This window comes from Zonotrichia leucophrys, chromosome Z (assembly GCF_028769735.1).
Source record: "Zonotrichia leucophrys gambelii isolate GWCS_2022_RI chromosome Z, RI_Zleu_2.0, whole genome shotgun sequence".
Lineage (NCBI taxonomy): Eukaryota > Metazoa > Chordata > Aves > Passeriformes > Passerellidae > Zonotrichia > Zonotrichia leucophrys.
The window spans coordinates 41,429,660-41,457,342 of NC_088200.1; the positions used below are offsets into that span (position 1 = coordinate 41,429,660).

At 35.9% G+C, this 27,683-nt stretch overlaps 1 protein-coding gene across 42 annotated transcripts in view; it reads right to left on the reverse strand.

Moving 5' to 3' along the window:
• Window positions 1-27,683, reverse strand: part of PTPRD (protein tyrosine phosphatase receptor type D) — a 1,159,824-nt gene that overhangs the window by 895,169 nt on the left and 236,972 nt on the right. For all 42 annotated transcript variants that reach the window (XM_064736588.1, XM_064736631.1, XM_064736633.1 and 39 more), the window contains exon 3: window positions 20,845-20,917. The gene's annotated coding sequence lies outside the window, so the exon portion shown is untranslated. The remainder of the gene's footprint in view (window positions 1-20,844; window positions 20,918-27,683) is intronic.

Here is a 27,683-nt window from a genome sequence, read left to right on the forward strand (position 1 = left end):
GATTAAACCATTTCATCAGAATGACAATTTGAATTTGTGTTTCTAATAAAAAATTGATCTCCAATTATTGTATAGCTATAAAATATAGCTGTTTTTATGAAATAAAATGTACACACATATATATATATTTTTTTTTTTTTAACCTGTACATTTCTATGTATACCTGTACTTTTTTCTGGTTAAACATATTCAGATTTGGGTTTTTTTATGTCTTCCCTACAGAGAACATATATTATATACAAATATATAGACATACATAAAAATAAAACTAAGCAGGGCCAGATACTTCCTCTCAGAGTATTTTGTGGCATTTTCCCTATATTTTTCTTTCTCTGTTTCTTATAAATATATATATATATATACATTCTTATATATATAACCTTTATATGGCATTTATGATTTTCAAAAGAAACAATATATAGTTCAATTCGTTCATACTTCAGGTAAGGCCACAAAAAGCAAACCAGACTGCTAGTGAAAAATATGCTTCTTCCTTATGGGTTTTATAGATAATAGTAACTCATAACCTCATTCAATTCTCCTTCCTAATTTTTCAGTTTTACGTCACAGTACACTTCTTCACATCAATGGATTTGTACAGAATGGACATGCCCATAAAGTTGAACAGTCAAAAGCAAGTCTACCACAGTTGGCATTTATAACTTTTGTGAGAGAAAAAAAGAGAAAATCAGAGAGAAATTTCAAAATATAAAATAAGCTAAGTTTTACAATTGGTCATTTTATTAGTCTGAACCTGACTCCATGAAGTGAAAATATGAAATCTGCACGAAATTATGAAAGCATATCACTTATAAACAGCACTGGTCACTCTGTTTCCATGTATATATTTCACATAACCCTGCAACTACCTGTTAAAGCTGAAAAAGACAGCTCATCCACACAACTCATACAAAAGCAGCAGGGTTAAAAAAATTCAACTGTATTTTTGAACATATGGTGTGCTTATTTCAGACACTGTTCAAATCACAACAGGGACATAGCTCTTACGCAAAGGATATAGGCTGTAGAAGTGAGGGGAACCCTCAGGAAACAGTTCTAATAGGATGAACAGCTATTCTCAAGGTACAAACTGGGGCTCTCCCTGCACATACTCTTCACAAATATTCAACTTATTTGATGATATCTCCAAAAATATTTTTACTAAAAAAAGGAGGGACTTTTATATCTTTTCGTATTGTCATGTGTTAATTTGTATCAGAAACACTATTCTAATCTGCATATTGACTGAGATATTTGTTTGCCTAAAGAAAAGTTTAAAGCAATACAAAGTTTCAAAAGATTGTGTGCTTCTCTTTAGGAACAGTTGCAAATTACAACTGTAGCACTAAACAGAAGGATCCCCTAAAATAACCAGTCTCTGATCTTTTCATGACATACTTGTGATAAGTTCTCAGATAACTCCAACGACATAATTATCAATGAGAATCTGTGAGCAAAGAGCAGTGTCTGTGAAATTGAGTTTCTTAGAGCAAAAGACTCCACATGGCCTGGGAACTGTCAATAATAGACCTTACTAATACTAGGAGATAGCTTAACTGATTTGATTTTAGTAAAATTAGTTAGTTTTACGCAGCATAGATCTGAAATACGCTGTGTTAAAAATGATAAAATCACACTGACATATGGAGGGATTTCAATCTCTTTGGTCCACCCCATATTTTGATGTCTGGGAGTTTAGCCAAATATAATTTTGTGACAGCTGCCAAATCAGTGGGAAAATATCACAATCAAACCTAGATAATTAATAGTCCACATCTTTGATCAAGTCAAGATTATCCATCCCATTCTTGGAACTGTTCACCCAGTTTGGATGCAGCTTTGCGCAATCTAATCTAGTGGGTGGCATCCATGTCCAGGTCAAGGGTGGGCTGGAACTAGATGATTTTTAAGGTCCCTTCCAATGCATTCAATGATTTGGTGAAGTACTGCAATCAATTTAAGGGCCAAGAGCTTCTCATCCTGGAGCAGAAGCTGTTAATAGGATTGATAACAGAGGCTGTTCTAGATAATTTTAATTTGATTCTGATCTTCTAATACAGTATGTTGCACTGTGCTTAGTTTTTTTTGTCTGTGCCTGTCTGTGACCTATCTAATTGATATATGTGGATGTTTATAGAAGTGTTCTGTAAATCACATTTCTCATTTAGGTATTTCTATTCCTCTGTAAGTCTGTATTATACTTTGTTTTGTTTCTCCCAATAAGTAGCAAAAGACAAAAGGATACTAGGTAGGTCAGTGGCACTTTACACATACAAAAAGCTCAACAAATATAATTCCACTTTACTTTAGCACTAATAATTATCATGCTGTCTGTCTTTGTCTTCCACTTCTCCTATACATTGGTACCTCTTCTTCATGACATTTTAACATTTGAGATCTTCATTTTAAAGAGATTTTCTCCCTCTTGACTTAAAAGTTGTCTCAGTCTCTTTTCCTAAACTCCTGATGCATTCTGATCTTGATTCACCTTTCAATAGGTGATCTGATCAATAGGTGATCTGAAAATCTTCTCATGATACTTCACATGGTAACTTTTTATGTATTTCTCACTATTTCCCATCTCAGATCTACCCAGAAAAACAATATAACCTTAATTTTTCACTCGAATTTTCAGGAGATGTGTTCTAGCACCAGGATGGAAGTAGATTAATAACTTCCATAAACAGAATGACTGTCTTTTATGTTGAGCATTTACAAAGCAAAGAACCACCTAGGCTTAATTTAGCTTAATTTACTGCATCTTTTATAACTTGCTGTTTTTAATATGATTGCATATAATATTTTTAATAGAATATGAAAAAAGGCAAACATCTCAAATATTTAAAAATTTCTTTTGGATTATTTTTGATTCTTAAAACAGATCAATTTTTATACATCTATAAAATCTTACTTTCAAACAAATAATCCAGGACATGTGACCTTGACCCATGAAGGAACATTAAAAGGAAAAGCAAATGATATCAGCAGGTCACTTGCTGCTGTGGGGGATGATTAGCAGCCCTCAAGAGCTGACTTGGTTTTTGGTCTAGGGAAGTTAGTTACTTCATGTAGACTCACACACCGGATGCAGCGGGGAGATAGTCAAAACTTGCCTGTCTCCCTGACTGTTAGCCTTTGCTGTTCTTCCTTGTCTGAACCAGTTATACCAAACGAGGCAACCTGGAGCATAACAGTTGTGACTACAGAGATCTGGAAGAAATAACAGGACACTGGGACCCAGGGGGTATTATCCTGAATCCTGCAAGTAACAGAAGACCATGAAAAAAGAAAGGTAAATAGCAAGAAATATGACAAGCAAATTCCCAGCTTAAAAATTCGTAGTTCAAAATTATATACGACATTTAATTTTTTATGTAATACTGATAGTTTGCCACAAATAAATTACAGAAGAAGACTCTCTGGTGAAGAAATTATGTTTTCTATAGTTAATGTGAATTCTCATGAAAAAAGTAGTAAATAAATTGAAGGATGCAATCCTTGAAAAACAGTCTATTAAAAACACTAGAGAGAACCACCATCAGAAATCTAGATAATACTACACAGGAAAAAGAATATACATTAGGTTTTATTTTATATAGGGGTTTTTTTTGAAAAAAGACAAACTGATCAATATCGTCATTTCAAGCTGGTAGCTTTGGTTTTGGATCCTGTAGGCAAGAAGCTAACTTCATGAAGAAGCTAATAATTGCAAAAAAATTTGTATTTGAGTGGATTAATTTTAACTTGTTTCCAATTTTCTTGTCAATTGGAGTAAAAGAAATATTATTTGTCACCTATTTTAATTTGTTAAATTGCTTTGAATTTAGCTTTTGTCAGTTTGCCAATCTAGAACTACTTTACAGGAGATAGGAGGTTTATCTTGTAACATCACAAAGATGCCTATGATAACATATAGTTTGCATTAAGTAGAAAATTGAAGTATGAACACTTAAAAGTGTTTATACTTCAAAGACAAAATGGGCTAAAGGTAGTTTTCTTTACAGTATTTTCCCAGAATTCCCATGCTTTTATGAAAATTGAGTAAATATTATTATTTTTTTTCTCTTCCTAGGAACAATCATATTAAATCTGGTAAAAAGGCTGAATGTAAAACAGCTGTTTTTCTCCCCATAGATCCTTTACTAAGTGGTCTAGAGCTACAGAATGAGACAGGGATTTGTGTTGAGTCATGGTGGGATTATCTGCATAAAATAAGTGGCATATAATCTTGTATTTTTTTTCCACAGAGACTACTGAGAGAACTGGGGCATGTACCTGGTAGTGGTAGAGGCTGACAGATCTATATCACCATGCTTGAGCTGTTAAAGCATGCCTCAAGGAGCAACAGAAATGAGATAGTGAGACATTGCAACATTGTAAAAAATATCTATGAAAATTAGTTTAAAAAGATTTAAAGAGCATACTATTTTATACTTGCAAAGTGGTGTCAAGGGATAGCCATTTAGCAGGGTTTTTTCTGATATTTTATGTTATTTTAACAGTATTCAATTAAGCAGGAAAGTCAGACATACCAATAACCTACTGCAGGAGCTTGATGATTATTGAGGAAGTCACTCAAAGATTGAAAGGGATTGAGAAGATGAGGATGTTCTGACACTGCAGATAGTAGAGAAGTAAAGGACAAAAAGCCCACTAAGTGGAGAGGCTGTGTTGAACATTCCATTCCTTCACAAACAACAAACTATGATGGGGAAGGGGAGGACGACAAGGGCAGTAATAGCCTTCAGTTGTTCTCTGTTGAAGAAGTATTATACTACCAGTAAAAATGTGCCATCTCCAAGTAGTGAAGACAAACAATCCCCCTATCTTATGCATGAAACTCTTCAACAGAGCTAAGAACTTTCAAGGGAGTATCAAGGTGTTTTCCCAGTAGGTAGAAAATATATCTAGATTTACCGATAAAAATCTCCAGAATAATGAAGTCAGCAAAATGGATGACAACCCTTACTGCACCAATTGGATAGATACTTAAAAAGAAGGTATGTAATTAATGAAATTGTTTTAAGCTTTCAGTGTGATTTGGGCCAGAAAAATAAATCACTGGTTTTGAAACACTCAATTCATTCCTATCCTGACAGTCTTGGTTCAGCTGGATTTATGTCCCAATTGTATCTATGAATTCTCTCACAGGAATATAATTAATATCTTTATGGCTGCTATAGCATTATTCCTGTTTGAACTGGTGCTAAGACATCACAATTTACCTGAGACTTTTTTTAGTTTCCAAAGCATAAGAAGGATGCTTCACTTCATGAACATGATTATTAGCAAAAATTATCTGAAAGATATCCTAAGAAGTATTTCTGTTCTCTTTACAAGTCTATGGTTTGTAATAGAAAAACTTCAATAGAAATCCCTTTTGCAATGAGTATTTGGGGCTCAGATAATCCTATCAATGAAGTCTCTAGGCTATTTCAGAATTTTAAAAAAATTTTAGAATTTTAAAAAACATTAGGGTCCATTTATCAGGTACAGCATCTGCTTGAACTTATCACATGCAACAATTAAACTAGTTGTTTCAATTTTACACAACTGAAGGCACTGTTTTGATCGCATCTTTATTTCCCAGCTAGCTATATTTCCTTTGAACTACAAATACACAGCTGGTCTTTGTTCTCTATTTCCCATATATGCAGATTAGCTGGAAGTAATAGCTATAGTTTTTGCTAGGCTTCTGGTCTAACTGCTAACTGGAAGTTAGGAGATCATATACAAATTGGCCAAATGCTCAAATCTCTCACCAGAAAATCTTTCAGTCCAAGGAATCCAGCAGAGCGATAACTGTAATCACTACTACTCTATTTTTCTGTCTTGTGTAACTGTAAACCTAAAGTAAATGGAATGTTCAATTATGCTGGTCAGTATAAGGATGTGAAGTATAAAGACTGGTAACTGGGCATTTGTTTTCTTGCTTTCAAGTTATTTATGCATTTTTAAAACTGATGAATATGAACGCATGAAAGAATGATACATCATGTATGCATGCAAATTAATGTTTTTAAACTTCTTATACTGAGAAAAGTCAAAATATATAATGAAAATTATATTTCCTATACCCCTTGTAGTAAATGATACAGTCAAATATTTGTCACATTGAGAATTGGATGAAATAACTTTCTTAAAACACTCTTGGCTGGTGTCACCATCCACTCCCATTGAAATTGAAAGGTTTCCTATCAGTTTGTATGGCATCAGTTAGAGAAAATAAGTTTCTTATCTATTTTATACAGCTTTCACTGGTCTAACTAGAAGCACTCTTCAAAAAGATATATTTCTATTGACTAGTTTGTATATATCAAAAAAATGACATTTTATCCCTTTCCACAGTTTACTTAAACTTTGCATATTGAATTTTATTCCTTCATTCCTTTAAAATTAAAACACCTTATTTTAGCTTGTATAATAACAGACAAAAATGATATGTATGTCTGAGGCAGTGATATATTTTAAATATAAGCATGTAGGTTCTCAACTTTATATGTTAAAACTTACGTGTGAATTGTGTTCTCTTGCCACAATTAATTCATGTTAGAAACTGACAGCTGAGCACTTATATTTTCATGTGAAGCCTTCAATATCTATCCACTAAGAAAGATTGACAAGAAGGAAACAAAATTCCTCTTTTTTCATCCCAAATCAAATTGCACCTAACATCTTATAACAAAAGCTCTTGCAACCAATCACTTTTCTAAGTAAACCAAATCTGCCACTACAGTTTGGGAAAAAAAATAATACCTACAGAATAGAAAATAAAAAAACCTGAACTTTTGCACTTAAGAATCTGACATTGTTGCAATTTGTCAAAGACATAATTTCTGTCTTAAAAGGAAATAAATCTCAACTACCAAGGATAAAAATTTAAAATTCATTAAATTTTAAAATTTAAAATCTATTTATAGAATAGAATGAAATATATAATGAAATTCAAGTCCCGTAATCTCTCAGTGTGGTACTGTTTAACTAGATGGTGGCTTTAATGTGCCAGAAACTTTTGTTGTCTTTGAGATAGCAATTAATCAAAAAAATTCTTTCATATATAAAAGAAAACCTGAATAACAATTTTTTACTAGTAAATCAAAGCTTTTATATAGGGCACCCCAGACAAGGGTAAGAAGAATAGTCAGCATCACCTAAGTCTATTAAAACAATGTGAATGCCTGTCTTTGAAGAAGGCTATAGATTCACACTTTTTCATGTCAATAAGCACCTACAGTGACCAGAAAACTGTGAAGCTCTTTTGGCTAACATGAGTTAAACTACTGTTCTGGAGCAATTATAAATCAACTGCTTTCACATTTTTGTAGAAGCGGGGGATGTGTTGTGGAAGCACCTGGTGATTCCCCAAAACTCTTTCTAAGAGATATTCATGGGCAGTCCTGATGATTTTGGGGGTTTTGTCGTTGGGTTTTTTGTTTGGTTTTTGTTTGTTTTGGGTTTTAGCTCTAGTGCACATAAATTATCCATGAGATAATTCAGCATGCATATATTTAATTTCACCATAAACAATATTGTGAAATAAAGAAAGAAGGATAGACATTTAAATTCCAGATGAATGATCACTGAAACCATTATGGTACCTACCAGACTAACCTCAGGTGCTTAATAGTCATTTCCTTTATAAACCCTATATGTGTATTGGTTTTATCCCTCTTTTTGAATAGTTTTTACTGACTTTTATTGTTTTGTTAGTTGATATTCTCAGGAAAAGCTGTCTTTAACCAGCATTCACTGTTAAAATACTATTTAAAAACAACTGTGATCATGTTCAATTCCCTACCTCTGTAGCTTTTCAAGCTCTTTTTAACTTCCACAAGCTGTTGCAATTTTTAGAAGAAACAAATCAGGGAACATGAAACCTCAGTTTTGTAGAATTATTGGTAAATATTACTTTTAATTTGGCTTGGTTTACAGTAACTAAAAGCTTAATGTAGCTGTGTAAATAACTGATTCATCCTATTTTAGACTTAAGTTCTTTTGGGGTTAGGTGTTTTAATTCTCATTTGCATTTTAATTCATGGTGAAGTTTAAACTCACATTAGAATTTTGGAAATTTAATTCCTTGTTGAATTATTCAACTTCTAAAGATACTATGATTATTTTAATAGCTTTGTTTGTTACTGTGAACCAAACTTTCTTTCTTGTCTTTTTTAAAATGTCCCAAAACATAATTCAAAACAAAATAAAATAAGAATATTTGGTATGTTATTATAAGGTAGAAAAAAATCTTCCTGACTAGAATTAGCATTCCTGTAAATAGGTTTTTTAATGCAAATACTGCTGGAACCTTCTGTACTTGCGCTGCAACCTGGACAATACTAGGAGAAGCATTTTGCATGGAAGACATACAGTTTTATGCTTTAGAATACCCACAAACTAGCAAGGCATTCTCCATAATTTACTTTTATGAGATTCAATTTCAAATTAATTTTTCAAACTTAATGGTTTGGGAAATTATTATGGGAAACAATAATTTAGAGTTGACCTTTTTTGAGCTACCTGTTACTTGATTGGTTTAGCTAGCAATGTCTTTAATTGAATTTGTCAGCAACAAAAATATGTATGCTAACAGCTGCTGACTTAAATTTTATAATTATTGTTATTACCTTAGATAAAAATTTAAGCAGGCAACAAAAAAAAAGAAGGGGAGTAGAACAAAGTCACCTACACTAGTCATCTAGTGTAGTATTTACAGAGTATACGTCTTAATGAAAAGGATTTAATACTTATTGCTTCTTTGGAAATACACTTCTGCATTAGAACAAACTGTGACAAATATTTTTCATGCAGTGAAAAAAATCACAAGCTGTATATGAGAGGATGTGGGTAAAAAATTATTATATGTATGTTGTTTCCTTAGCCAAATCTTCATAATATCATCAGGAAAAACACTTTAAAGTTCACTCTTGAATTCTACAAATCTAGCTTTTGCTTGCTATTTCAGAAATGCACATGGGTTTGGGCAATCCCTAGTACCAACACAGGCTGGGGGAGTGAACAGATAAGAGAGCAGCCTTGCTGAGGAGGACTTAGAGGTTCTGTTGGATGAGAAATGAACTTGCAGCCTATTTCTGGTCTGTATCAAAAGTTGCATGGCTAGAGGGCTAAGGGAGGTTATTTGATTCTGTCCCTGTACTCTGCATTGTGAGACCCCATCCAGAGTGATGCACTGAGCTCTGGGGTCCCCGGCACAGGAAGGACATGGACTCGAACTGAGTCCAGAAGGAGGCCACCAAGATGATCAGAGAAATGGAGCACTTCCACAAGGAAAGAAATTTTTCAGCCTGGAAAAGGGAAGGCTTTGCAGTGACTAAACAGAAGCCTTCCAGTACCTGAAGGGAACCTACAATGAAGAGGAAGATAATTTACGTATGACACCATGTAGTCACAGGGCAAGTGGGAATGGCTTCAGAGAGAGTAGGTATAGATTAGATATTAGGGAAAAATTCTTTTCTGTGGGGCTGGTTAGGCTTTGGACCCAGACCCCAGAGAAGCTGCGGATGCCCATTTATGGAGGCATTCACAGCCAGGTTGGAACCCTGAGAAAGCTGGTCTAGTGAAATGCATCCCTGTTAATGGCAGGGAGTTGGAACTAGATCACCTTTAAGGTCCCTTCCAACTCAAACCATTCTATGACTCTATGAAATACAGACTTCTTCTTTGTGCAATGAATTACAGGAGTAACATCAGTACCTGTTTGTTTTTTGCTTTTTTTTTAAAGAGATATTGTAAAAATGTCTGATTAAAATAGAACAAAACAATCAGACAGCTGAATCTGTATACACGGTATATAAAAAAATTAAACCCATTATGTTAGATAACTAAGTTCTCACATCTAAATATTCAAGAAATAATTTGGCATTGATTTTTGAGGAGGAACTTCTGGGTGTTTGTTTGCTTGTTTTTAAAGTATCTGTCATTAAGTCATGTTGCAAAGAGAGGAATCATGAAATGTATCACTGTCTTCTAGTCTGAAACAATTTTTGGAGAATAAAACAGCAGTTTCCTTCAAATGCACTATTTTTCTCATCCCATCTGACAGACTTCATAGCTTCTTTTTAATGGTGTTTTGCCTAATTTCTTGCCATAGAAGTAAAGGAAATTTTATATGTTATCTCTAAAGAAAATATATTTGAGGAAACATGACATTCACCAAGGGAATTGAATGCATTTGAAAATCTCTCCAACTCATATACCAAAACGAATTCAGGATCAGGCCATTTGATTTTCCTAGGTATGATTCTTTTTCCTATTGCTCTTACAGCAACTCTTCCCTTTGTAATCTAATGCATAGTTTAAATCTGGTTATTAAGACATAAAAGCACTGTATACTATTGGGAAAAATCTATGTTTACTGTATTTGAATAATGTGGGACTTATCAGAAGCATTACAATAGAGTAAGTACCAGTCAGCCTACTTTGAACAAATTTCTTTCATGGCTCTACTAGTCCATATGAATGAATTATATGAAGTGGCTATTTAATGACAAAAATTTTTAGAGCAGAACTCTCTATCCAAAGTCATTCTTCTTCTCTCGGGTTTCTGGAGTTATAAATCTTGTATTTTTTTTAATATATTGCAACAAATTAAGTAAACACATTTCAAACTCTGGGGCTGAAAAAAATATTCTCTTGTATTCCAGTTTTAGAACTGTCACCATAATTGCTAACCTATACTATAAGCAATTTCTCCTAATTTGAGAATATCTTATTTCAGGGACATAGAGTTATGTGCTATTGCCTGTAAAATAAAAGTTTATGTATAAAAGGCATTTTGCTATAAGTATAGAAAACTTCTGGATTTGGGTGGGCTATTTTTTTGGTTGGGTTTTTAGGGTCTTTTTTATTTGTTTGTTTGGTTGGTTTGGTTTTACTTTTGATTTTGCTTTCGCTTTCTTTGTTTTACATTTTGAGAGAGCACCATATCTGACAAGATGCTGTGCTTCTCATAGACAAAAGAAGTCTATGAAAGACTTTAAGGCATGAATTATCACAAAAGAACTAATATAGAAAAAAGAGTAGAAATCTGATCCTGTAAATAGAAAATGCAAATATAATAATCAAAGTAAAAAGTTGATATCAGTATTTTCTTTGCAGCTGTTCAGAAAATTTAAAGGGTTTTTAGCAAATTTAAAAGTTGTGTTTTTCTGATATATTTGAATAATGCATCTTATATTGTGACTATAATAAAATATTTTCTGTTCTGCAGGCATTTTCAAAACCCAATTTCTACCAGTAATAGTTGTACAATGAAAATGTGGAAACTATGGATTTTGAAAACCAATGCAGGAAGCCAGTTGTTGTGATGGCATAACACCAACCTGTTAGGAGCTTGCTTTGTACTATGGCTGTGAATTTCTTGATACCGGTCATGTAGTACATCATAGTGACTTAATTAATTTAAATCCCTTCTATATAATAGCATGTTCCTTATCAGGAACATATTTCCATTCACCTGCAAAGGTGAAGACAAACACTTTGAACAAATTACTTTTGCCAAGTACCGATATTATTCTTCCCCAAAAATAAGTAAAAAACCGAAAAATCCAATGTTCATGATTTCTAGTACAATATCAGTAAGGTATTGTCAGAGGGTTCAGATGTAACAGCAACCTGCTCATTTTTAAGCAGTAAAAAGGCATTTTTATTCTTCCAAGATGTCATCCATATTACTATAGGAAATCAGAACAACAATCATGAATTCAACAAAAGAAACTAACTATAGTTGTTTATAGCATCAAAGCATGCTGAAAGCACAGAGCAAACAGACAAAGAAAAGTAAAGGATTTTTGCCTTTTTGGAATCTTGAATATCAAGTAAATTGTAAAGATATGATGTACAGATTTTTCATACAAGTCTTCAGAAAAAGGTCAGACCTGTCTTATCTTTTTAACATATATTGTCAACTATTGGGTCACTCAACATTGCTATTCATGTTTACCGAAAGACTAGTGAAAATATGCAGTCATTTAGATTTGTTTTGAATGGTTTATAAAACAGAAAAGTTGATTAAATTTTTTATATATTTTCTAACGTAAAGAGAGAAGAATACACAGTATTCTGCATTATAATATTTCATAATGGCATATGTTATTTAGAATTGTATTATAATACTTAAAAATCTAAACCAAAGCTTAGCATCTTCAGTACAATGTGAGTAGCTTTCCTGCTTTACTATTTTTAAATGCTTGCCTTTACAAAAGTGCTGCCTCAAACAGCTACTTCAAATGAGCATGAGTCTAAATGATAAATCCTCCAAAGTCAATTTTCTCTCAGGATTTGACCAGGAACAAAAAACTACATGTGGGAAAGTTACTGTACAATCTTGTTTACTAATTCTCAACAGATGCAATGCTTTGAAAAATCAAAATAACAACACTGAGCATTATATACATAGTGAAAGTGCATTTGAATTCAAAATTGGAAAGATAAATGAAAAAAAATTACTCTGGATCCCTTGTCTTGAAAAGCTTCATATTGTATTTCATAACTTGCATAAGGTACAACAGAATTTCTGTCTCTGGAAAGTTTATCACTGTCATAGATTATATCGTAATTAGTTTCACAGGTAAAGCCTACTTTCACAAAGATCAACTTTACTAATCTATAAAAAGAAATGCTTTATAAAATACACGTCCAGCAGGTTCCTAGAAAACATCTATGGTAACTTCCTGTACCATAGGTAGTGAATGATCCCAAAAGCAGTTTTTTGCTGCTCAACCTTATACTAAGAAATACAAAGGCCTTGTTGATGATGTGAGGGTTGGCTGCAGTCTTGGCTGTAGCAACCATCATATTGTGCAGTTCACTACTGAATGAAGAGGTATCAGGACAGTAAGATTACAGCCATTGATTTCAGCAGAGCTAGCTTTAGCTTCTTTGGGGATCTTCTTGGAAGAGTGGAAGAGTCCCAGAGGAACAGGCCCTGCAGGGAAGAGGGCTCCAAGGGAGTTGGTTGAATTTCAAGGATCAGTTCCTTCAGGCACAAGAGTGATGCATACCAATGAGAAAGAAATCAAGTGAAAAGGACAAGAGACCTCCTTGAATGAATAAAAAACTCCTGTCATTATTCAAGAGTAAACAGGAAATACACAGGAGATGGAAGTGAGGTTAGGTCACTTGGAGTGAATATAGAGAGGTGATCAAAGTAGAAATGAGACTAGAAAGGCCAAGGCACATCTTAAATTAAATGTGGCCAAGGATGTAAAGGATAACAAAACAGGCTTTTCAAATATATCAATTACAAAAGAAAAATAAAACAGAATATAGGCCCATTGGTAAATGGAGAGGAGACCCTGGTAACAGGATGTAAAGAAGGCAGAGTTATGGAATGCCTTCTTTGCATCCATCTACACTTATGAGACCAGCCTCCAGGAATATCTGACCCAGGAGACCAGGGTAAATGAATGTTGGATGGAAAATTCCTCTTGGTCATAGAGGATTGGGTTAGAGTCAGGAAAACTTGATATCCACAATTCCAAGGGCTTGGGATGAATGCACAAGTGCCAAGAGAGCTGTTCCTAGACAGGATGCTCATGACCATCTTTTAAAGGTCATGAAGATCAGGAGAGGTACCTGAGGAACGGAATACAGCAAATATCAACTTGGTCTTCCAAAAGGCCATGAAGGAGGAGCCAAGGAACTACAGCCTCACCTCAATCACTGGAAAGGTGATGGAGTGAGTGCCTCATTCTAGAGTCCATGACTACCACATGGAAGGCAAGAAGCGGATCAGGGGTTAGCATAGGTTCAGTAAAGACATGTAATGTTTGAACAACCTCATTGCCTTTCATAATGAAACAAGTAAGCAGATGAATGAGGAGAGAGCAGTGGATAATGTCTACCTCAACTTCAGCAAGGCTTTCGACACTGTCTCTCTCAACATCCTCACAAGCAAACTCAGGAAGCTGGATGAGGTGAGTGGACAGAGAGGTGGATTAAGAATGAACTGAATGGCAGATCCCAGGGGGTTGTAATCAGTAGTGTAGGGTCTGGCTGGAGGCCTGTCACTAGTGGTGCCCTCAAGGTTCAATACTGATCCAGTATTGTTTAACTTGTTTATCAATAACTTGGATACAAGTTATTAATGCAAGGAGCAGAGGTCTCCTCAGCAAGTTCACTGATGACACAGAGCTGGGAGCAGTGGCTGATACCCCAGAGGGTCGTGCTGCCCTTCAGAAGGGCCTTGAGAGGGTGGAGAGGTGGGCAGAGAAGAGCTGTGAAATTCAGCAAAGGCAAATGCAGGGTTCTGCACCTGGGGAAGAATAACCTGGGCACCATAACAGGCTGGGAGCTAATCTGCTGAGAAGGAGCTTTGCAGAGAAGGACTTGGATGTCCTGGTGGACAAAAAGCTGTCCGTGAGCCAGCACTGTGTCCTGGTGGCCAAGAAGGCCAGTGGTGTCTTGGGGTGCATTAGGACGAGCATTGCCAGCTGGTCGAGGAAGGTGATCCTGACCCTTTACTCAGGCCTGGTGAGGCACATCTGGAGCTCTGTGTCCAATCCTGGACCCCTCAGTGCAGGGTAGACATGAGAGATCCTGGAGAGGATCCAGTGGATGATTAAGGGACTGGAGCATCTCTGTTACAAGGAAAGGTTGAGAGAGTTGGGCCTGCTCAGTCTCAAAGAGACAACTGAGAGAGGACCTTATTGATGTCTGTAAGCATCTGAAGGGAGGGTGATAAGAGGCTCCAGACTCTGCTCAGTGGTGCCAAGCAATAGGACAAGAGGCAATGGGCAGAAAATCATGCACAGGAAATTCCGCCTGAATATGAGGAAGAACTGCTTCGTTTTGTGGGTGACTATGCATTGAAAGAGATTGCCCAGAGGCTGTGGAGATTCCCTCACTGGGAATACTGAAGAGCCGTCTGTATACAATCCTGTGCAAGGTGCTGTAGAATGTCACTGCTTGAGCAGGGAGTTTGGATCAAATGCCAAACTGTGGTCCTTTCCATTCTGACCCACTCTGTGATTCTGTGATTATCAAACACATGAAAATTGATAAAAATCAACTTTATTTTGTAGGATGCTGTCGTGGTTTGACCAGGAAGGAGTGGGAATTCTGGGATCCTGTGGTCAAACCAATGGATGTTCTGAGTTTCATACTGACACCTGGTGTAGCCAGTGGGGTTTGGACACACCTCCGAGAATACACAGGGGTTAAAAGCAGGGCACTGCCCTTGGCACTCCCTCTTTTGGACATCGCGGCGAGGAGGTCAGATCTCCCCCCCCCGTCCAGCCCGCTGCTGCTGGGCGGGGGAGGGGCGGCCATGCGGTAGGCCCGGGGCCTGGACAGAGATGGGGTTGAGGGGCTTTCAAGGATGGAAGGGTGGAGGAGCCCCAAGAGACATCGAGACATCGGGCAGCCAGCCCCCCCCCCCCCCCCCCCTCCGGGAGGGAGAGCGGCCGGCCGCAGCAGCAGCACGTGTGGGAGTATCATCTCGTCCCAGGACAGACAGAGACTGAAAACTTTTAACCCTTTCTTGCATGATTGGGGCCTTGCAAAAATGCTAATCCTCCTCGAAGCTGAATAAGAAGGGAGATGAGAGATGAGATGAGACAAGGACCTGGCCCGAAGAATGTGGAGATGATTGGATGGGGAGAGATGATTTGGAGTGGCCTTTTGGCTGGACTTTTCTCGTGGCTATGGACTCAGTTGTTCCTGTGACACAGACTGCATTTAGGGGGAGGCAGTGCCTCAAAACCAGGAAGGTTCTTCGTGAGGACCCCCCGGCCCCAGGGGGTTGGAAAAATATGGGGGGGACAGATGTCCCAAAAGCAGAGACTGTGCCTTTTTGGAGTGAGACAAGGCATCCTTGAAAGACAACCCTAAAAGCAGCTCTGGCCATGTCTCAGTGGTGAGAGCACTGGGCATGGAAGGACGATGTTACAAGCGGCAAAAGGACTTTTTTTCCGGGCGGTGCCGAAGTGACAGAGAAGCACACGAGGTTTCAGTGTGTTTCCAGGAGAAGCCTATGGAACGAGAAGGACTCCTTTCCTCTTCATGAACTGCAGTTTGAGTATACTAAAGTGTGGGGCCAAGGCTGGGCAGTTGGTGTTTTGGGAGAATGTATCGGATTGGGAAAGTCAGGGAGTGGGAGGAGGAAAGTGGTTTTTTTGTAAGGTTTTCAATTCTTTTCTTCTTTTTCCTTATGGTCTTTCCCTATTTTCCTGTAGTTTAAGTAATAAAGTGTTTTTTTATGTTTAAGTTGGAGCCTGTTTTGCTTATTCCTGGTCACATCTCACAGCAGACACCAGGGTGAGGCATTTTCATGGGGGGCACTGGCTCTGTGCCAGGCTCAAACCATGACATAGTTGCATAATTTTAGACATAGTTGCACATAATCACTGCTACTTTTGGACAACAAACACTTTTTTTTTATATAAGAATTCTAATATTATGCAAATTTGAAAATTGAAACCTGAACAATAACAACAAAAAACATTCCAATTTGCTAAGCAAAAGGATTTTAACAAGGTTTTTGGAGTTTTTGTGGGTGGGTTTTTTTGTTTTTGTTTTTGTTTTTGTTTTTGTTTTTGTTTTTATTTTTGCTTTGTTTTGGTTTTGGTTTTGGTTTTGTTCTGTTTTTGTTTTTGTTTTTGTTGTTTTTGCTTCTTTTTCCTAAACTATATTGTTCTTTGCCAAGAACACCTGGTGGGAAAATAGGGTCTTTTGCTATGAAGTTTTGGCCAACTCCACAAAAAAAAAAAAAAATCAGAAAAAAAGGTGTTCTCTATGAATTATTATTTAATCTTTAGGTATGCAGAATCCTAACCAGGCAATAAAATCTCTCAAAACTGTACAAGAACTTGAAATGCCTTTTGTGAAACAATCAATACTTTTTCTTTAAATAATCCTAACATATAGGAAAATTAGTGCATATATTAACTAAATTTTAAACCCATGATTATGGGTTTAAATAATAAACCCATGATTATGGTTTATTATGACCCATAAGTATACATATGATATTTATAATGGAAGATTGATATATTTTTATATCAAAAGGTTGCACTAAAAATGTTCTTTAAAAAGCTCTGTTCTCTCAATAAAATGACTTATGATAAAAGTGCTACCACTATGCAAACATCTGACCACAAATCTTGTGCTGCAAAATCCTGTACTACCTGGTTGTGAAAAGTGAAATTATAGTTGCAAAGAAGCAACATTTTATTTTTTATTCAGATTATATTATTACAACCTCTGTTTTCTAACTGTATATTGCCTTTTGTGACTCATCTAATATGGTTAGCACTCAGATACTGAGAAATACTGACCTGTATTATATATTTCTTTGCACTACTATTTGCTGAATGTTGCATATTTGGGAATACCAAAATACCAATATTTTCTTGGAAAGAAAAATACAGATTATTTTTTTTCCTTTCATTTTACTGAAAATCATCTTTAATAGAATAGTATGAAGAAAAGAATAGAGTACTTTCAATAGATGCCTGACTAATTCATGAAGATTTTTTTTATTCCAGTTTTCTACCTATACACAACGAAAGAACTCTAGAAGAATGAAATTACTTGAAGTACATATAATTTTGTGGACAAAAATATTTTCACTGGTAATGTATCTGTTCTGTATTGATTTCTTTTTGCAATTCTATTAGGTTGCTTTCTTAATCACTATTCCTTCATTAGAAATAACACCTAGCCTTATGTTATTATCAGTTTCAGTAAAAATATATTTATGAACAATATAGATTTTTATCAAAAAAAGAGGTTCTTTTTTGATAATTTTAAGGTTGATTATGTGGTTAAGTGAATTTTGTGCTGATGGTAAGTAGCTAAATGAACCAAAATTTTTTAACCATAGCTACAGTGTTGCCTGAGTGTGGGAGTCTTCACTTTTTTCCAGGACTCCACATCCATCTTTAGCCACAGGACTCAAAACTGCTTATTGCCTTAGGGAGCAGATGACTCTGCATAAATGTCTCATCTTTGACCTTTGTGTTGCGATTGTGAGATGTGAAATATTTTCAAAACACACAATTTTTTTGTAATGTAATTCTTTATCCTCAGTATTTGAATCCATTCTATCATCATATTTCAGCTAGCCAAAACTATCAAACTAAAAGAATGTATGTTCAAACTGAACAAATTTAAATTGGCTTCAATAATATGGCCTAGAGGTTAAAGCTTGAATATACATATTCTAGCTTGCAAAGCTATTGAAATGATAGTCAGTGTTAAGAATTTTATACTCATATATTATTATTAATAATATGAATTCCATCATAAAAGACTTAAAAAATTATTGCGTCCTTTAAGTCTATGATCAAAAAAAAGTAATAGACCGCATCTTCTATGCCTGTACCTAGAGTTTTCATCTTTTTTATCAATCACAACAAATTTGTTCTAAATAATGAAGATGTATTGTCTCCTCTTGCATGTATCTTAATTACCATAAAAGTGCCGCAGACGTATCTCTGTTCATTCAAGTTTAAATATGGAATCTGAGACACAATGAAGTCTTAGGGATATGCTTTGTATTTCTGCATTATCAAAATTTCACCCTTAAGGGGAATATTATGTTGACATTTTCAGGGCTGAAACTGTGCTCACCAACCAGAGGAAAACACATCACTGAATTTCTGTTTAGGAGAAATCAATACATAAAAGAAGCAACTTCTATTCAAATTTCAGCAGGCATTTCTATGCTTACGAAGTTTTGCTAAAGTACTTCCTATAAGAGATAGTTCGCACAATTTGGATTTTTTTCTTTCCATAACAATTGAAATGAAAGTGAATGGAAGTTAAAAAAATTGTATATTATTGTATACCTATGCCACAAATACAGAATTCTTAAACCAACACAAATATTAAACCACTGAGAGCATGTTGTAAATTTGGCAGAGTTTTTTTTTTCCATTTTTAATTTCCCATTGTTTTCCATTGCTATTAATTCCTTCAAGGAAATGTCTTAAATTTGATGAAGTTACATCACTTTGGGAAATTTTATTTATTACAGATTTACAGTCTTGAAGAAGTGGGAATCCAGCCACAGAAAATCAAGAATTCTTTAACTGTGAAATATAAATGTTAATAAATAGTTCACATTTATTTGAAAAAAAACACCTCAATCTGGTGCAAGAGACTGCAGAAATCAATTAGATATGTATTTATTAGATTTTACTTTAATAATGTGAATTTGTTTGAAGAATGTGTTTTTTAGTTTGAGTAAAATAATTAGTGCATCTGAACTACTTGTATTTTTACAGTAGGAACAGCAACACAAGCGGATAATTTTAATACTTCAAATAAAAGTAATTTATATTGGAGCTAATAAAATGAGATAGGAGGATGACCAAATGGCATGATTTTAGATCACGTTGTAATCTGTACCACATTTTCAAAGGCAAGGAAAAATTCCTTGAAAAGGAAACTTAGTATTAAAATGGAATTTCATTGTTGGTGTTCATTCCAATAAATAGACACTGCTGGTGTCACTGCTGACATCACTTCTTTTAGATAACAGTGTAGTCAGTAACATTATACTTCAATGATATGATGAAGGAAAAGTCACTCAAAGGACTGATAAGAACAAATAACTGCCTGGTTTAAAAGTAACAGACTATGGGTGAACTTCATAAATTAAAATCAGAAATATTTTTTCTTGTTTACTTTGTAAATTGCCCATATATCAACAGCAAGAGAGCAGAGAATTAGAATCTATGCTGCATCAGTGGTCCTACCTCTGCAATTGATGCACAAAATGTAATGACCATTTCTATGTCTGTAGCATATGAAATAACATACAACTTCATTCTTCTTAGGATCTAGAGTTTCAAAAGGTTTTCTTGCACTCATTAAATTCTGGAACCTGAATGACTTTCATATAACAATTATGTATAACTGAAGTTATAAAACGGTTCTTGTACATGGTATCTAGCTTAGCAAAACATACATGGTGTTCCATTGAAAAATGAAGATTTTTTTTCCAGCACTTGAGCTCCAACAGTAGCACAAACTTTGACTGAAAGAAAAGAATGAGCGTGGTATATTGAGGCTGAGAGATATGGGACACAATTGTCTAAAACATGCCTCACAATCATTTGGCCTTTCATTATTCAGAACTTTTCAACACCTAGAAATAAGTAACAATAGTGTCTGTTTTCTCTACGCAGTATTTAAATTTAAAAATTCAAAATAATCCTATTTCAAATTAAAATTCCCCGTTAGAAAGTATTATATAAGAGTTAATGGAGTGTTGCTAATATCAACAGAAGCTATGTTGCTAATATCAGCAGAAGCTATGATGTAATTTATTAGAGTTTTGTAAAAAATTTCTCATCCGGGAACTTTGACAGGTTGCAGTGACCTCTTAAATCTACAAGCCTGCTTTGCAGTCAGAAAAATAAAAGCCTTTAGAGTTTCGTAATACTCATATTGGTGTGGATATGGAATATTCTGGAAAGAGTCTGACAAGTAGTTGACAAATAGATTGCTGAAATTTGGAAACCTGACAATATCTATCATTCATGAGTGACTCGTGCTCTACTGAACTAATTACAATAATCACCCCGATTTCCACATGTGTGGGAACCTAGGATTTCTGGCAAAAAGAAACTGAGCATGTAGGAATCAACTGCTCTGTTTATATGATATACAGTTGATCTGTAAATGCAGAAATAATCTGACACCTCTGTTAGTCAGACTTCCTATACATGAAGTAAATCACAGATTTACAGTTTTAGAAATTTGCCAAGAGAGCCTGGAAGAAAAGTCTGTCCGATAGTCATTAAAGGACATTGTTATAGAAGTTAAATCTGAAATGACAATTCAGCTGATCAAAGTAATAGACCTACACCAACTTACCCCCTCACCAGAATGTCCTCATAGCACAGTTAAGGACCGGAGGATTAAAAGTGTAAGACTCTTCAAGATTTCCCTGAAATAGAAAATCAAACATGTTTTATTTGCTTTTCTACAGCAACACCAATAAATTCTGAAGTGTTCAAGAAAGAGAAAAATTAAATACACTGATAATAAATAACTTCTGCAAACAGTAATCATTGAAAAGCAGCAAAACAAAGTGGAACTTTAGAGTAACTTTGATGTGAAAGAATATAAATCATATTCACACACAATTATTTATATTGAAACTATCTGTAGTTGATTGAAATTTTTATGAAACAATTGTGTTCCAAACACATTGTCTTAGTCATAAACACTTTCTTTCTTTGTCACTTTGATAGACCAGCCCTTTCTCAATGTACTGTTTTGTGCAAAAATACTCTTTCATGACTGAGCTTATGCTCTTAGCTCTTCAACTACACCAAACATATCACCAAAACCTTGCACCAACTTGGTAAATTACCTTAGGTATATGAAAACAGAACTGTAACCTTTTCAATAGTAAAGTTATCTTTTCACAGATCACAAACCTGTGACAACCTCTACCATGTGGAAATCCATTCAAAGCACTCATTTAGCTTTTTCTCACTCCCAGTCAAGCTTAAGAGGTGAGCCTATGAAAACCCCATGATGTTCAACAAAGCCAAATGCAAGGTTCTGCATCCTGACTGGGGAAACCCAAACATAAGTACAGACTGGGTAGAGAATGGATTGTGAGGAGAAAGATTTAGGGGTATTGGTTGATGAGAAGCTAAATGCAATCCAGTAATGTGCACTTGCAGCTCAGAAAGCTGACTTCAGCCTGGATGATATCAAAAGTGGTGCTCCCAGAAGGTCAGGGGAGTTGATTGTCTCCCTCTACTCTGCTCTTGTGAGACCTCACCTGGAGTGCTGTACCCAGCAAAAGAAAGATATGGACCTGTTGGAACAAGTCCTGAAGAAAGACACTAAGTTAACCACAGGACTGGACAATCTCTTCTATGAAGATGGGCTAGGAGAATTGGGGTTGCTCAGTCCAGAGAAAAAAAGGCTTTGGTGAGAATTTGTAGCACCTTCTACTATCTGAAGAAGGCTTTCAAGAGGCCTGGAAATGGACTTTTGACAATGGCATGTAGTAATAGGCCAAGCGGAAATGGCCTTAAGTTTAAGGAGTGTATATTTAGGTTAGATATTAGGAAGGAATTTTTTGTCCAAAGAGTTTGTGGACTCCCCATCTATGAAAGGTACAAGGCCAGGCTGGATAGGGCTGTGTACAACAGGTCTAGTGGAAGGAGACCCAGGCAGGGGATCTGAATCTAGAAGATCTTAAAGGTGCCTTCCAATCATAACCATTCAATGAGTCTATGATTCTGTTATCTTTCCTTTGGGGTAAGGCTGGGAGAGGTAGAACTGTTCAGTCTGGAGAGAAGAAGGCTCAAGGGAAAACTCATCAACACAGATAAACAACTGAAGGGAAGATGCAAAGATGGAGTCAGGCTGTTTTCTTTGGTGTCCAATGAGAGGACAAAAAGCAATGAGAAAAAGGAAACATAGAAAGAGCTGTATGACTATCAGAAAACAGGTTTTTTTTTACTGTAATTAAGTACTGAAGCAGTTTGCCAAGAAATTACTGTGGAATATTCATCTTAGAAATACTGAAAAGTGATGTGGACATGGTCTTAGGGAACCTGCTTTCAGTAGCTCTGATTGAGCAGAGAGGCGGGCCCCAATCCAACCTTGATACTCTGTGATACTGCAATATTTTTTACACAGCACGCATGAGTTTGTGTTTTATCCGCTTACTCAGCTGTCTGGGATTGATAACCACCTTCCACTGTTTTATATATCTCAGTCATGTCATTCAGAAATCACAATATTCCTAAATCATTTAGGAGAGAATAAAAGTAAATACCAGTAAATGACCACCAATGATCAAGAATGTTTCATCCTAAAAACTCTCTTCCCTGAAATATTCTTTTTTTGTCATAATACAATAACAGTTTCAGTGGTTTTGTTGTTTTGTTGTTTTGTTTTGTTTTTAAAATTCACTGCATATGCAACAGGAAGGCAATTTTTGAAAGTAGGCAGGTAAAAAACTTTTGTTATGAGAAAATGTTAAGTAATATAAAAAACAACGGGGATATATGTTTGGAGCATTTATTTTATATGATCTTGCAGGGATTTCAAATGTGGTGGAACATGGTTGGACAACGGACTGAGTTAATCATTTTGATGTCAGAATCATTTCACTATCTTTGTTTTCCATAGTCAGACCGGAAGCAGAGTGAATAGAAACACACAAATAGTAATGAATAGTAACAGTGTTGAAGGCTTAATGACAAGGTTCAAATGACTACTTTGAATACATATGTTGTTACATTGTAACATTGCTGTGTTTATGGCAGAGCTCTATTAGGCTGATACTAACACCTGGTCTATTAGGCTGATACTAACACTAACACTGATACTATCAGTTCTTTTCAATAAAGCATCAATTATTATTTTTTCTTTACCTAAGTTGCTTAACTAATCATCACATCACAGGAATGCTGATTAAGCAATAAGAACTCATAAAATATGCCCTGAAAACTGGTGCACTTTTTCATAAAAATGTATTCAAATATAAGATTCTTCCATTTTTTTATCAGTTCTCTTTGTTACTCTGTACTATGCATTGTAGTTGCCTGTATTAAATTTGTTTGGTCCAATTTGTGGTCTTTCATCACTTGAAAATTATGAACCTGTTCTGTTCACTGAAAGACTATTTTCACATTCAATACTTTCCCTTTTTGTTAACAGTACTATTTTTCATCAACTTTTGCTTAAAAATACCAGAAATTCCAACCACTAAACATAAAAATATTGCTTAAATAAATTCTTAATGTTCTAATTTGTTAAGCACATTTTATATGGATTAATTTATGGTAATTTTCTTGAAGAACAAAAAATACATTCTGTGTACATTTAAAAGACAAAGAACTATTTCAGAGTTGTAGTAGAGGGACAGAAGTTGAGTAAAACTAACCTTTTCCTGTATTTGGAGGCGTGCATACCTTTCACTTCCCTCTTCCCCTGCACCATTTTTCTCTACCGACCATTCCATGGTTCTTTTCTAATTTTACTCAATTTCTTTTGATAGTTTCACAGTTAGGCTTTATTCCATTTTTGTCTCAGTATCAAAGATATCAGTGTATCAGCATAGCTTTGAGCTTAAATCATAGATGATTAAACTGCAAAAACTGACAAAACCAACAGCACATCTGAATATCATAGGGAGGGTAGCTCTGGAAACTCATCTATTTGGTTTCCTAAACTTGCCAAAACAGAAAAATCTCTATCATCTACTGTTTATTTAAAAGATAGAAAAAAACTAAGAGGATGGTGGATTACATTACTAAAAATATCAAGGGAAAAATGTTGCTATACAGCCCCACAGGATCAATAGGCTTGTTTCTGCTTAAAAATAAAATAACTTATAAAATAACTGGTTTTCTTTTTTTACAAAAAATGCTCCTTCCCTTAAAAAATCTTTTGTGTCTCCAGAATCTTTATCCCCAGTATTTAAATATAAAATATAAGAAAGCAGATGTCACAGTTCCCAAACTTTGTTTCTAAGTCTGTGTCACACACTGCTAAAAGCTCATTAGGGAAAAGAAGTGGTCTCTGCTGAGTGGCTGTCAGTGGATTTTGGGGGAAGACATTGCTGTTAGACTCTATTTGACCATAGCCAGGCCTCTCCCAGGTTTGTCACTGGTAAATTGAGTTGGCAGACTTCTGCTATCTCGCTGACGTGCCATGCAAATAAGTAAGTTCATTGAAGAATACTGTGAAAGCACATGAATCTGCGGGAATGAAGGTAAGTCATTTAAATTTCACCTAATTAAGGTTAATTCTCTTGTAGCTGTCCTTTAATCTTCTTCCTAATCACTCTAGTATTGAAAAAATGAAAATGGGTATTCACTGTATTCCACACCTTAGGCAGGCAAAACCAGTAGCTAGCATGGAACAGAGTGTATCTTCATTGCTTCATGCTTTTCTGCCCGGTCCACTGTTTCTCCCTTGACAGAGTCCACGAGTATAAAGAATTCAGCACTGTTACTTAGGAAAAAAGAGTTTCATTTTCTGCAAGTTTACCTTTTTGATGGCAGTCTGACAAATGTTACACTTGTACAGGGAAAGAGGAAGAAGCATATGAATTGGTACTTTTTGTGGTAACTGGATTGTAACTTGTTTTTTTCAAAAGAAAAACCTCTCTCAGGCACCTGAAGGTCATGGTAAGGGACAGACAAAGCTCTTTAACAGCTGAAAAGCCTGTCAGGAAAATGACACAGTAGTCAAACCCTTATTTTTTTTTTTTTTTTAAGGGAAACAGTCATGTTGTATATGTGGATATGGTACAGAATAGAAAATGAGGTCCTATATGGACTCATGACCAAGAAGTCACTTTTGGACTCTGGAAAGGAAAGAAACACCTACAACCAAATAAAAAAATTGAGAGAAGAGAAGGAATAAAATAAATTACTTATAATTAACTCGATGCAAACAACGGTCATGCTGGGATAGCCTAGTTCTGAGTAACATCATTTAGATGCTGGGAATTTCAACCAATTTAACACTCTCTGTAACATTAGTTAGATTCAGATTGAGATTATAAAAAGTGTGTAGAAAATCTTTAAAGATGGAAGCACTGAAAAAATAGAATATCATGTTCATTATAAACAGGAAAGGTGAGCCAGAAGTTGAATCTTCTACAAGTTGGAGGTACTTAGTCTGATGTAGTATCAGAGAGTAGACCCCATGCTTCTATCATTTTATTAAAAATGTTTAAAAGGATGAAAGACTGCATTAAACGTTGGTATATACCTTAAATTCTCCTTTCATAGTAATTTGTTTTCCCCCACAGAATTGGAAGTTATTTATATTTAGGATTTTTTGGTTTTGACAAAGAGATTATACTGTCAAAAATTGTTTTCTTATTAAGAGCAATTTTCCCCTTGCTGATACAATAACTGCCATCAACATCTGACAGTCATTTTCAGGATGTGTGAGTACACTGTTTACTGTCATCTTTGCAAATATGAAGTGTGAAAAATATGTATTTCTCAAATAAAGTTTAGAGTAAAATATTCCTTATTTAACCATTTGCTTTGAATCAAGAAAGAACATCAAGAAATGTGTCTTGGGCTCTAAGCAGCAACATGAAAGAGGAGGAAAAATATAAATCTCTCAAATTAAAACATGAAAGTGTGAACAATGATATTAAAATCAGGATTTTCAAAATTCAGAAAATCTGGTACCTAATTTAGTTCAATTAGTTTCCTTTGCAAAGTCTTTCAAATAGACTAGATAAACCAGGAGAAACAAGTACTGGTCTAAAAAAGCCAGAGTAATTCCCACTTCTACAGGTAGCAGTATACATGAAGGATAATGAAAAAAGCTGATTAAGAATTTTGTATCTGATGTGTTTTATGAGACTAAAAGACATTTTGCCCTTAAACATTTTCTCAATATTTTCCTGATCCCTCAATCATGATTAATCCTGGCCATTCAATGTCACCTGTGTATATAGTCCAGAAAGACAATAGCAGGTGATGGAGCTAAGAGAGGCCTATTAAGACCTCTCACTTGCCTAACCTTGTTTTCACAAACAGACTGAAACACAGTCTCCCTCTTAACAGTACAACACAAGTAGGCAGTCTTCCAGGAATGATTTTACAGCCAAGTAAATCAGTGTTTCTTCTCCTGTAAAGTCATTCTCAGTAGTATTCTCATTGCTATTAAGAGGTAGCACGATGAAGAATAATATCAAGAAACATGGTATTGCCCCAGTGGGAATGTAGTAGGAAGCAAAATAGAGGGGTTTCAGGCAGCTATTTAGAAGAGATTTAAGCTCTAGTAAACAGGACCCTGCAGAGAGATAAAGGGAAAATGTGTTTAACACTTTTTCACCTATTAGAATACTGTCAGTGTTGTTTTACCTTGTATTTCACAAAGTTTGACAATTTCTATTCCTGTGCTGCAGCAAACCCAAGCAGTAAAAGAGCTCCCAAATCATAAGAAAAAAAATTAGTAGGGCAGAGCTCCTCTAAGAAAATATCCGCCAGTAATAATAATGTAAAGACTAGCATTTGCTCTTCATGAGACAGAAGCTCCTGTCAGACTTATCACGGGCTGAGGTGAAAGCAGCTGCAATGGACGAACAAGGGTGTCAAGGGCTTGGGCAGCCCTTAAGGCCTGGCTTGTTGCAGGGTCTGTGTATGCCCGGTTCCACTGATGTGCAGCCAGGGCCCTCCCCAGGTCCCAGTGCCCACGCCTGTCCTGCCCATTCCCTCATATCACTTCTGCAGAACAGTGTGCCTTCCCCACCACCACTGCAGCTCTTTCCCCTGCCAAGGGACCGCACTCCAGAGGTGCACTGTATCAGGCCTGGTGTATCCGCATCTCCCCCATTGTCCTCCCAGGGTGCTCTCACCTTCCTAAGCCTTATCTGTGTGTGGGGCCGCATCCTAAGGCCAAGCCATGGTGAAAGGCATCACAGCTGTGCAAGAGGCTACCCTGCAAGCCTCCCAGGAGGGAGCCATGGGTCAGCACTCACAGTGGCTGGAAGCCACAGTCAGGCACTATGAGGCCTTGCCCCAGGATGCGCCTTCTGCTGTGATTGCCCTCAAGCCAGCCACCGTGGCACCGGGCCAAGAGCCTGGGGCTGTGCCCACAGCTGCAGCTGAGCTGGTCATCTGCTCTACTTTCCTCCCAGACCCTGCCATTAGAAACTCTGGGCTGACCCATGTCTCTCCACCTCCCTGCTGCCTCCAGGACCTTCC